Genomic DNA, 13,329 nt, shown 5'->3' with positions numbered 1-13,329 from the left:
CAGAGTCCGTCTGTTGGCCAAAGGACGCTCCAGACGTCTATAGGATAGCCTCAGCTTGATCCCTGCCAGGTCCAAGAGCCTCATTGGGGTTTGTCCTGTCTTCACTGTTCCTGCTCTCTTCAGTTTTCCCGTCACCGAGGAGAATTGGAGGAGGCAAAGAAAGTAGAAGAGGGGGCTGAAGAAGAAGATAAGAGGGGCCTTAAAGGGGGGGTAACTGTCACGGGTGCCCCCGTGATCCATGTCGCAGATCACAGGTATACCCGTGCTCCGCTATGTGGCATTTCCCCCCGGCCTGTACTTACCCCTCCAGACTGTGCTTCCATCCAGGCCATACGCCTCCTCCGGCTAAGCTGCGCGCTGCCACTGCTAGGGCACGCGCACACCAGAGGGCCAGCATCCTCCTAATTGACGATGGCTAATCCGGTGTGCCCTTATAATCCGGGACCTCCCTTCACTCTCCGACGGATCTTCAAGTCATTTCCCTGAAGTGTAAGCCCTTCTATGTTTTCTAGTGTTCCAGCGTTTCCAGGATTCCTCTGTGTGTCTGTACTCCTGTGTTCCTCAGCGATCCTATATTCCTGTGGTGTTCCTGTGTTCCTGTTCTAAATATTGTGCATTAAAACACCCAAAATTGAAATTCCAGATATTAGTAATGCCGATAGATCATATACCAGAAACCACAGCTAATCAATGCTACTTTGCAGACGCGAAGTGTATTAGATCTTTAAATGTAACACATTATCACCGACAGGGCTTATTGAGGCCAATGAAACAATACTCTTAGAGAATTCTTTTTCCCCTCACCAGCTTACTCCAATCCTGAGATGCGGCTTGTGCTCCATCCCGGTCCCTCTTTTGCTCTTATCGGCTTCCGTAGTGGTAGTTTTTATCCGATCCCAACCAGCCTCCGAACCTGTAGTTTTAGATAGTTCCATTCAGCGCACAGAACTGGAGAGCTGAACTGTTCATCAATACGATACTTCATTGGTACTACTTCACCATATATTATCATCACCACACAAAATAATACATTTATCTGTTATATTGTTATACTTGATATTATGTATATGACGCTATCCATTTTGTTTTACTGGTGTTAGGTTACAGGCCCAGCTGACCGGAAACGTTCATGCCACCTGTGACCCCATGTGGCCTATACTTACCTTTTAAATACCATTGTGTTTTAATATTGAGATACAAACCAGATGATACAGCCAGCCCTCCCCAGTATACAGCCAGCCAGTCCCCCTGTCTACAGCCAGCGCACCCTAGGGTATATTGCCAGCCAGCCCCCTCTGTATATAGCCAAGCAGCCCCCCCCAGTATACAACCAGTCCCCTCTATATATACCCAAGCAGCCAGTATACAGCCAGTCCCACTAGTATATAAAGAGACAGCCCCCCCAGTATTTAGCTGGCCAGCCCTAGAGTATACAGCCATCCTGCCCACCCAGTATACAGCCAGCCATTCCCCCATATATAGCCAGTCCCCCCAGTATTTATCCAGCCTCTCCCCAGTATACAGGCAGCCTGCCCCCAGTATATAGCCCGCCAGCCCCCCTGTATACAGCCAGCCTGCCCTCCCAGTATACAGCCAGCCTGCCCCCAGTATACAGCCAGCTATCCAGCCTGCCCCCAGTATACAGCCAGCCAGCCTGCCTCCCAGTATACAGCCAACCAGCCTGCTCCCCTGCATACAGCCAGCCAACCTGCCCCCCTCAGTATACTGTCAGTCTTCCCCCTCAGTATAAAACCAGCCAGCCCCTCCTCAGTATACAGCCAGCCAGCCCCTCCCAAGTATACAGCCAGCCAGCCTGCCCCCCAAGTATACAGCCAGTCTGCCCCCTCAGTATAAAGCCAGCCAGCCCCCCCCAGTATACAGCCAGCCAGCCTGCCCCCCCCAGTATACAGCCAGCCTGCCTACCCCAGTATACAGCCACCCAGCCTGCTCCCCTCAGTATACAGCCAACCAGCCCCAGTATAAAGCTAGGCTCCTCCAGTATACAGCCAGTCCCCCCCAATATTCAGCCAGCCAGCCCCTCCCCAGTATATAGCCAGCCCCGGCCAGTATACAGCCAGCCTGCCTCCCCTCAGTATACAGCCTGCCTGCCCCCCCCCCAGTATAAAACCAGTCCCCTCTAGTATACAGCTAGCCCCCAGTATACAGCCAGACCCCCCCCCCTCAGTGTACAGCCAGCCGCCCCTTCCCAGCACATTAAAATAATAAAATGATGAACTCTTTTTGAACCTTGCTGATGCTTCCCTGCATCTCTGTTATCTGATGAAGTTAGTCTTGCTGACAGTGACAGCTCCGTGCACACCAGCGGCTCACAAACTATGACTCGGCCGATTGCGATGTTATAGTCTGTGCGCCCGCCGGTGCGTATGGAGCTGTTACTGCCGGCCAGACTGACTACATCAGATAGCGGAGCTGCGGGGGAGCCTCAAAAAGGTGAGTACATTGTTTTTTTATTTTTAGACCAGCCCCAGTCTGCCCCTGCACCCCACCCAACAGCTATCGCCGGCGCAACCTCCACCCACGCCACCCACCAGCTATCGTCGCACCCCCCACCTGCCCTACCCACCGCCTATCGCCGTCCCCTGCCACTCGCCCAACTCACCAGCATACTGACTATAAGAGGGCCCAGGCCACTCTCTTCCATGGGCAGGTGGTGCGGCCATGAGCATCATGCCCCTGGCTCCTTTTAAATGTGCATTTTGGGCTCCCGATAAGGGCAATTAACTTAAATCCATTCAGTCCTTTGATCTTCTGGACCTTAACTGAAACGTGGATCCAGCATGATGACACTTCCTCCCCTACTGTGCTGTGCTATGATGGTTTGCAATTGGTATATGGTTTGCAATTCTCTCACTCCTCCAGACTACTACCCTCTCCAAGGTGCACTTTCCTGGACATTCCTCCTGTGCCATCTCTCACTTTCCCTCAGGCTTTACCGCCCACACACCCTTTGTGTGTCTGTAGTATAACATCCTTTTGACTCACCATACCATTTTGCTTCTTGGCTCCTGACTTTCTACCTTGTGATAGTCTAACAATCATCATTTGAGACTTTAACACCCCCATCTCCCCTTTGGCCTCTCAGTTCTTATTACTAACTTTATCTTCAGGACTCTCTGATACTTTAACTCACCAGGAGAGATACATTTTTAACTTGGTCTTTGCACAACTCTCTTCAGTCTCGGACTTCACTAATACTATCTTTCCACTTTCAGACAACAACTTTCTCTCATTTACTGTAAACAGTTTATCTCACATATCATTAGTACTCACCATCTCACAGAAATTGTACGATAGTCACATTATATTCTTAAAAGTGCCCTGGATGACGTGTCAAAAGTCAGTCTTTCAACACAGATGTCGGCAACATTGGCACATCCCCCAACCCATCTTCTCCAGCAGTGCTCCAGGAGTGCCAAACATCTGTGGAGAAAGTTGTGCACTTCTACAGACTTTCTCCACTTCAAATTAATGCCAAGAACCACCAACTCTGCCCTTCATTTTACCAAGCAGGTCTATTTTACTAATCTAATATGCCCTCACTCTCTTATAATCCCAAAAGACTCTTTGATAGTCTTCGCCACCTATTTTAAAAATAAAATTGACGGCATCTGACAGGAAATCATTTCCCAATTCACCAACTCCCTTAATCCCCTTCCCTCTGGTAACTCACCCTAATCACTCTCTTCTTTTGAGCCAGTCACAGAGGAAGAAGTGTCCAGGCTTCTTTCCTCTGCTCTCCCCATTACCTGCATCAGTGATCCCATCCACTCACATCTCATAGATTCCCTCTCACGACCAGTCCTTTCTCACCTGAATAAAATCTTCAACTTTGCTCTCTTCTGGTGTCATTCCCTCTTCTTTCAAGCATGCTGTTCTTAGCCCACTACTAAAGAAACATTCCTTGTACCTGTCCAATGCTACTGATTAGTCTCTGTTCTCCCTTTTATCTTGTGTAATGTCTGGTCTATTCTCAATTTACCCATTATCTCTCTTCTAGATTCCTCCTTGACCCCATAGAATCTTTAGTGTCTCCTTTTGTGGATCTCTCTCTTCTCCTCTTCCTCTCATTGTTTTCTTAGGGCTCAGTCCTGTGTCCTCTTCTCTTTTCCTTCTTCACTGCCTCCATTGGAAAAACCATTAGCAAATTTGGTTTCTAGTACCATCTTTATTCTGAGAACACATACATACTTCTGCATGTAGCCTTGCCATACTTCAGAACACCAGTGATTCTCAATCAGCTGTCTCAATCATCATGCTCTCTCTCTTCTTGAAACTTAAAGAGTAAACTAATTTGTCTTTCCACCATCTACTAACCGAGTCTATTCTGACCTCTCCATCTCTGTCTGTGGAATCACGATTATTCTGAGGCAGCAGAGATTGTGTTGGATTCTGACCTTTCCTTTGCACTGTATATTTAATTGGTTGCTTGCTCTTCCACATGGATCTTCTACAAATCTCTAGAATCTGCCCATTTCTCACAAGTGAAACGTCTATTATCCCATTCTCTCTCTGATTCACTCTCATCTAGACTACTGTAACTCTCTACTAATTGGTCTTCCACTTACTAAACTCTCTCTCTAATCTATTCTTAATGCAGCAGCCAGGCTTGCCTTTCAGACCAAATGATACACAGATGCCTCCACTCTCTGCCAGTAACTGCACTGGTTTCCCTTCACCTTCCAAATATAGTTTAAAATAATCACCCTCATCCACATAGCTTTGCATATTCCTGCACCTCTCTACCTCTTCTTTTTCATCCCAGTCTATCGCCCAACCAGTTCCCAAATCTCTTTTTACTAACCCATTCTGTGTACTCCTTCTGTCCATTATCCGGCAAAAACCAGATACCAATCTACAGGCTTCTCTGCAGTCTTATTGACCTGAGCCTTTGTATATGAGTTGAAGGCTGATGCCTGGTTCAGGCAGTAGCATCTTTATTGATTAAATTATTTTACTCTGTTCCTTTATAGAAAATTGCGGGACCAAGCCTGTATACCTCTTGAGTCACTCCCTTTAATCTCCTATTATTCCATATGACAGTTTGTCCTCTGCAATGTCTTATTTTATTTGTATATGTCCCCTATTAGTTGTAAAGTACTACGGAAGATAATGGCACCATACTGTATAAATAAAGGTTAATATTACTGTATGATGTAAATAGTAATAAGACTGTTACTACAACATAGTACTGTATTATGCAGAAATTATGAAGGCTGGAATTGTAACATATTACTGCATGATGCAAAAATTATGATGGTACTGTAATGTAGTACTAAGTACCAGTCCTAAGACTGGCAATGTAATGTGGCACTGTATGATACAAATATTGCTAATACTGTTATATAGTACTGTATAATAATAGTATTGGCAAAACCAGTACTGTAACATAGAAATCCAAGATGATTGTAGCAACGGACCACCACTCGTATAGTATTGTTTAACCCCTTAAGAATGCAGTTTTTTGTTTTTCATTTTTCGATATCCACCTTCAAAAATCCATAACTTTATAATTTTACAGTGTGAGTGCTGTGGGAGGGCTTATTTTCTGCATAACAAATTGGAACTCTCAGTGACATTATTTATTATTCCATTCCGTGTATGGGGCAGCTGGAAAAAAAAATCCAAATGTGGTGAAATCAGCAAAAAAACACATTTGTGTCATATTCTCGTGGGCCCAGTTTTGACGACTTTCGATGTGCGCTGCAAATAATACCTCTGCTTTATTCTTTGGTTTAGTACGATCACGATGATACCAAATTTAAATAGGTTTTATGAAGTGTTTATACAGTTTCAATTATGAAACTGATGTGTAAGAAAAAAAATTGTTTCACCATCTTCTGATGCTAACAACTTTTTGTACAGAGTTGTGTAAAATGTAATTTTTTGTGAAATGAGCTGAATTTTTCATTGCTACAATTTTAAGACTGTGCAACTTTTTTGATCACTTTTTATTACATAAAAACGGTGTTTCAGACATTTGGGTCCTAGTTTCCATTCACCACCAAAAATACCCATTTTTATATTTTGATACTTGGCGATAGATAACATATGTTTGTGATTTTTACTGTTTATTACGTTTTATATTAGTTCTAGGGAAAGGTGGGGATTTTATATTTTTATTTTTTTTAGAGTCTCTAGGGTACTTTAACCCTAGATGGTCTGATCATTCCTACCATATACTGCAATTCTACTGTATTGCAGTATAGGACAATTTTACACAATGGGGGTCATTTCTAAGGGCCCGATTCGCGTGTTACCCGAATATTTCCGATTTGCACCCATTGTACCTGAATTGCCCCGGGATTTTGGCGCACGCGATCGGATTGTGGCGCATCGGCGCCGGCATGCGCGCGACGGAAATCGGGGTCGTGGCCGAGCGAAAACCCAACGGATTCGAAAAAACCGGCGCATTTAAAAAAAAAATTGTGTCCCGAAAATTTCACTCACCTTCATCCAGGATAGGCCGGTGTATTTCGAGGCATTCCAGTGGACTTCAGCGCCGCAGCGCCACTTGGTGGACGGCGGAGAAACTACCATCATAAATCCCGTCCGGACCCGAATCCAGCGCAGAGAACGCGCCGCTGGATCGCGAATGGGCCTGGTAAGTAAATCTGCCCCAATATTCATTACAATGAGCCACTGGCTAATTGTACTGAAACTGCAGATGCCATGCATCCTCACGTCTGAGGAAGATACAAGGCTGTCATGGCAACTGATCGCTGTTTCCTGATAATGTCCCAGGAGCAATGATCGGAACAAAGATGGCTGTCTTTTAAATGCCGCCAGCAGAAACCACAGTGATGTGTGTGAGCCCATTAAAATATATTGACCAAGGGTCAGGATTGAGCTGTATCTTTTATATGGCAATTGATGCATGAAAAACGCATTGCACTTGCACTGCACTTGCAAGTGTCTCAGAGTACCATGCGTTTTTGATGCTTCTCCGTAGACTTGTATGGTGCGTTTTCAGCGCGCGTGACTCTCCACCCAAACTGAAACACAGCTACTTTCCACATTTCAGATCGTGCTTGACAAAGGTTGATTCAGACCGAAACGTCGCCAAGGTAAAAAAAAGTACCTTATTTTCACAAACCCGGTGGAGCTGTAATTATAAAATATATGATATGAAATAAATGAAAATTTAAAATTCAACACAGGATGTGTGCTACGTTTCTCTCTACTGTCTATTTGGGCTGAGTGCCCGACGTAAGCACCATCCGTATCTCACAAGGAGTGCGGTACCCCTGTTTCCTGGAATGCAAAAGTAGAGCATGTTGAGATTTAAACGCGCGTTAAAAATAATGTGCGTGTGTGCATGAAAAAAAATGCAAGTCTGAAAAGACCCATTGGTTACAATAGGTCAAAGTGCAATGCAAGTTCTGCGCATCAAAAGCACTTGCAGAAAACGCGCGTGAAAACGCAAGAGTGAAAGGGGCTTAAGTCTCTCTGATAGTTTGAACCTGCAGTAACATGAGTGTCTAATGTAAGGGTCCAGTAAAAGATTGAAAGATTTCATATTGCCAGAGTGGACTTTTTTGAAGTGTTTTGATGCACCAGACATAGTTGTGGACGTATTTGAAGAAGAACTGAATATATCTGTTAGATGTTCCAAAATACGCATTTTCAATTTACAGATAGTAAATGTAGCACATTACAATCGCAACATTTAATGAGATATATAATGTGATCTGACTCACAGTTTTTTTATATTGTAGATATGAGTATTTGATGCTGTGAAATCGGAGGGGACCTCTATGAACTTGCATAAGTTACATCTAAGACCACCACATTTGTGATTACCACTGCTATGTAACCAAGTGGATTTATTGTGTAACATGGGGAAATTTTTAGGTGATAGAATTGGACCTGTAGAATGGGCATTCCTGGAAACAAAGCTGCAACCATTTTAGAAAATGTTGGCTAATTGTCTTGATACAATAGCACGAGATGTTTTTTAATAATTTTCAAAATATCATAATATTGTCTGGTATACAGTGTACTAAATACAATTACTTTTGTGTTTTGTTTTCTATGACCTATGGTTTTGTGTGTCATTGATTTAGAGGTATGCGAGAACATGGCATCGGAAAAGCAAATTCTTTTTGCTCTCACAAATTCCTCTTTGTGGAGATTCTGTGCCACATGTGGGCGATGGTGAGATGTAGCATGAAGCAAATTGTTTCCTGCGGTGGGCTTTCTATAAAGGTTGGTTTAGACTGTGGCTTTATATGGATTGCCTATTAACCGTATATCTAAGAAGGGGATTTCAATAGTTGAAAATGTATAAATAAATTTTAAATTAAAGTCGTTGTTGTTTAGATATTGTACAAATTCAGATATGTAATGTACAGAACCAGTCCACATAATTAGACAATCGTCTATAAAACGACTGTAGTTGTACGCTGGGTGCAGGTAAGTGCGTGTCAAGCAACACTTCCAATAAGTAACAAGCCTATATAACATTTGTTTGCCTTGTGCATTGTATGAACTACGATTGAGGATCATTTAGATCTGAAACACGTCAGTTTTTTCTGAGTTTTTGTCATGGTATCTTATTTATGTTTTTAATGATCATGAAATAAAAGGATTTGGCTGAGTGCTGGGAAACGTCCTTTTTTTCTACACTACTAATGCTTGCCCACAGCGTGCAGTAGAAACAACTCACTCCTTCCCCTTCTGATAGCTGGTGATGTCACACAGTTCTCTGTAATGTAAAGGGACGGTGCGTCTGGGATGTGTTGCATGCTAGAAGCTGAGCCCCTGTGGGAGCTCATGAACCTAATTTGCATAATGTCTAAATATGTACTGTGAACTGACTAAATGCTTGTATGCGGTATTTAGGCAGGTATGTTTGGTTTAAATACTGTATTACGAAGTGGTAGATTTCCTTTAACAGGGTAGTCTATAGATGTCTTGCAAAAATCTAAAATAAAAGTAGAAACTATTAGCATATGCACATATCCCCAACAGTAAAATCTAACAATACAAATAAATGCTAGTTCTATTAACAATTGATAAAGATTGTGAAAATACATTTTCACAAGACTACATTTTATTTTATCTATACCTGTACTCATCTCTTATTTTTACCAAAAAAATGAGAATGATAAAAATAATGATCAAAAGTTGATGTTCTCATTTGCTTAAACTCTTAGCAAAGGAAAATAAAAATGACCTGACGAGTTGTCAGTGCCGATTGAGCTTCCAGATCAATGACATCTTCCTTTTCTGTAACTTGTTTCAGAGAAAGATTTAAGAAAATAAATTAACACATTGCTGTTAGGTGAGCTCTTCTCCAAGTGTACCCCTCCTCTTCTTCCATACGCCTTGACTTTATTATGCCACTTATGTGTTGCATCCACCCATACTGAAATAGCAAACCTCCATAGTTCCGCTTGCCGAAACTAGCTGCCAACTAGAATGTTCCTAGCGATGATTAATCTGATAAATAATAAATATATCAATCTACTCTATCAGACAAGGACAAATTCTCACCAGCGGGGAGGCACAAAGCATCTCTTATGGCTGCCTATAGTGATGAAATTAATTATTTAATGCTTAATTCTTGGGGAAATGAGAAAGCTCTGATTAATGTTGTCCAGTGTCATTTCTTGCTTGTTTGATATGTGTCACATAGTTTTTTCCCAGCAAAAGCTTAGAAGAAGCCAGAGGCTAGTTTAAACACTAAATTAAAATATATTTTTGGATGAGATTTGCCTTTACAAATAGACAACTTTGTGATTCAAATAATGTGGTGTGCTACAAAAGACATTGGGGCAGATTTACCTACCCGGTCCTTTCGCGATCTAGCGGCGGGTTCTCCGTCGAGGATTTGGGTCTTCCGGCGATTCACTAAGGTAGTGCTCCCGATGTCCACTAGGTGTCGCTGCTGCGCCGAAGTCCGTCGGAGTTCACTGGAGTTCACCGTCCGTTGCTGAGTGCAGGTAAGCGCGTGTCAAGCAACACTTTTTTTAATTAAATATTCCGCGGTTTTTCCAAATCTGTTGGGTTTTCCAATGGCCAGGCCCCCGAATTCCGTCGCGTGCATGCCGGCGCTGATGCGGCACAATCCGATTGCGTGCACCAAAAACCTGGGGCAATTCGGCCAAATCGGTAATTTTCGGGAAACCCGACGAAAAAAAGCGATTCAGGCCCTTAGTAAATGACCCCCCATATCATCATACATATCATCAGGGTACTTTTTCCTAGCTATTTTACTTTAAGCAGTTCTACATTTCCTTTGTATAATTATAATGCACCCACCTTGAGACTGAAGATCTGGCCACCCACTTTAAAGGGAAATTGATTGCATTCACCATTAAATGATTTCCCCTTCCGCTCACTCCACTAATTCCCTTCCCTCCAGTACCTTACCTTTTTTACTCTCTTCCTCTGAGCCATTCACAGAGGAAAAAGTGTCCAGGCTCCTTTCCTCTGCTCGCCCAACTACCTGTATCAGTGACCCCATCCCCTCATATTTTGCACAGTATCTCTTCTCACCTCACTTAAATCTTTAACCTCTTTCTCTCTTTTGGTGCCTTCTTGATCCTCTACAAACTGGTTCATACAATGAACTACACTGAAACTGCTCTTAATAAAGTCTCCAATGACCTCCTCACTGTTAAATCCAAAGATGACTATTTGCTCCTCATTCTTCTGGATCTATCGGCAGCGTTTGATACTGTGGACCACTAGCTTCTCCTCAGGATGCTTTGCTCCATTGGCCTAAAGAACATCGTAGTCTTGTTTTTTTTCTCTCTCTTTGACCACACTTCCAAAATCCATCAGAAAAACCATCAGCAGATTTGGTTTACAGTATCATCTCTATGCTGATGATACACAGCTATATACTTCTGCACGTAAAATCACCCCTGTGTTAATCCAGAACACTGGTGAATGTCTCTCTGCTGTTTCTAACATAATGACCTCTCTCTCCTTGAAACTTAATCTTTCTAAAACGGGACTCTCCTTTTTTTTCCACCCTCTATTAACTGACCCAACCATGATTTCTCCACCTCGGTCTGCAGGATCACTGTAGCACCGAGGCATCAGGCCCACTGTCCTGGGGATGTGCTGGATAGGACCTCTCCTTTGCACCGTATATTCAATCTCTTGCTCGCCACATAACACATGCACTTCAGAAATATCTCCAGAATCTGCCCATTTCTGACAATTTAAACTGATAAAATGCTAATTGTTGCTATAGTTCACTGTCGACTAGACACTGTAACTCCCTACTAATTGGTTTTCTACTCACTAAACTCTCCCCTCTACAATATATTCTTAATGCAGCAGCCAGGCTTGTCTTTCAGTCCAAATGCTACACGGATGCCTCCAATTTGTGCCAATCATTGCTCTGGCTTCCAGTCTCCTTCCAAATTCAGTTTAAAATAACTAGAGATGAGCGAGCACTAAAATGCTCTGGTGCTCGTTATTCGAGACAAACTTTTACCGATGCTCGATTGCTCGTCTCGAATAACGAGCCCCATTGAAGTCAATGGGAGACTCGAGCATTTTTCAAGGGGACCAAGGCTCTGCACAGGGAAGCTTGACCAAACACCTGGAAACCTCAGAAAATAAAGGATACACCACAGAAATGGACAGGAAACAGCAGGGGCAGCATGCATGGATGCCTCTGAGGCTGCTTAATCGCACCATTATGCCAAAATTATGGGCAACAGCATGGCGATGACAGAGTGACCGAATGAAGCTAGATAGCATCTAAAACATCCAATAATTGACCCAGACACTATAGAAGACGGCATGCAGAGGCAGCGGCAGCAGCGGCAGGCTAAAGAGGGGCATGGCGACATATCCCAAATAGAGTCAGGCTTCAAACCAATTAAAAAATTCCTTCTGGTGAGGGCCAGAAGCGTTTACTTTGAAAAAATTATAATTTTCAAAGCAGGCGGGGTCATTTGAATATTTAATCTAGGAATAATGGAATAGCATAGCGGTTCTATTTTTAATAGTTTTTTCGGAAATGATTAAAAGCGACAGTATGGGGCATGCATATTGCGCTGCTATGATTGAAACTTCAGGTCTCCAGCATGGCGGCGACAGATGGGCCGAGTTCCATTATGTATCTGGTGAAACACCCGAAAATTCTGCCTGACACAGCTCGTTTGATAAGGGGACAATGTAGTAGATTAAAGCTGCTGCAGTTAAAACTATGTTAGTTGGATCTTGGGGTTGAGCTGGCGGTCCCATGCCAGGCGAGCTTTCTCCTGTCCAAGCCCCTGCCTCTCGGCTCCTCCCCACCCAAAATGGGCCTAGGGGGCAGAAGCGTTTATTTTGAAAAAATTATAATTTTCAAAGCAGGCGGGGGCTACAAACAGCACTTCTAAGAACCTTTTGTATAGGATCAAGTGTAGTACTGTTCTTTTAAGTAATTGGCTTGGTTATGGTGGGTGAGGGGAATGTAAACAGGTGCGCAAGAAGCACTGAAATAATATCGGTAAATGATAAAAGTTTGGCAATATATTTTGTTGATAACACAGCAGGGTGGCGACAAAGTTAACAAGTTTGATGTGGAAGCCATGAAAACAACCCAAAATTCTGCCTGACACAGCTCGTTTGCTAAGGGGACGATGTGTGGAGGCAGTAAGGTAGTAGTAGATTAAAGGTGCTGCAGTTAAAACTATGTTAGTTGGATCTTGAGACGGAGCTGGCAGTCCGCTGCCATGCGAGCTTTCTCCTGTCCAAGCCCTGCCTCTCGGCTCCTCCCCACCCAAAATGGGCCTGGGGGCCAGAAGTGTTACTTTGAAAAAATTATAATTTTATAAAGCAGACGGGGGCTACAAACAGCACTTCTAAGAACCTTTTGTATAAGATCAAGTGTAGTACTGTTCTTATAAATAATTGGCTTGTTATTCAGGTTCAGCTTCTTTCACCTGGTGGAGAATGGAAATCCTGAGAAATCCAGGCTTCATTCATCTTGATAAGCGTCTGCCTGTCAGCGCTGTCAGTCGACAGGCGTGTACGCTTATCGGTGATGATGCCACCAGCTGCACTGAAAACCCGCTCAGACAACATGCTAGCGGCAGGGCTGGCAAGAACCTCCAAGGCATACAGCGCCAATTCGTGCCACATGTCCAGCTTTGAAACCCAGTAGTTGTAGGGAGCTGTGTGATCATTTAGGACGATGGTATGGTCAGCTACGTACTCCCTCACTATCTTTCTGTAAAGATCAGCCCTACTCTGCCGAGACTGGGGACAGGTGACAGTGTCTTGATGGGGGTGACATAAAACTGGCAAAGGCCGTGTAAAGCGTACCCCTGCAGTGCTGGACAAGCTGCCTGCTCGCCT

Source organism: Engystomops pustulosus, chromosome 5, assembly GCF_040894005.1.
Source record: "Engystomops pustulosus chromosome 5, aEngPut4.maternal, whole genome shotgun sequence".
Lineage (NCBI taxonomy): Eukaryota > Metazoa > Chordata > Amphibia > Anura > Leptodactylidae > Engystomops > Engystomops pustulosus.
This window is presented reverse-complemented; position numbering follows the sequence as displayed.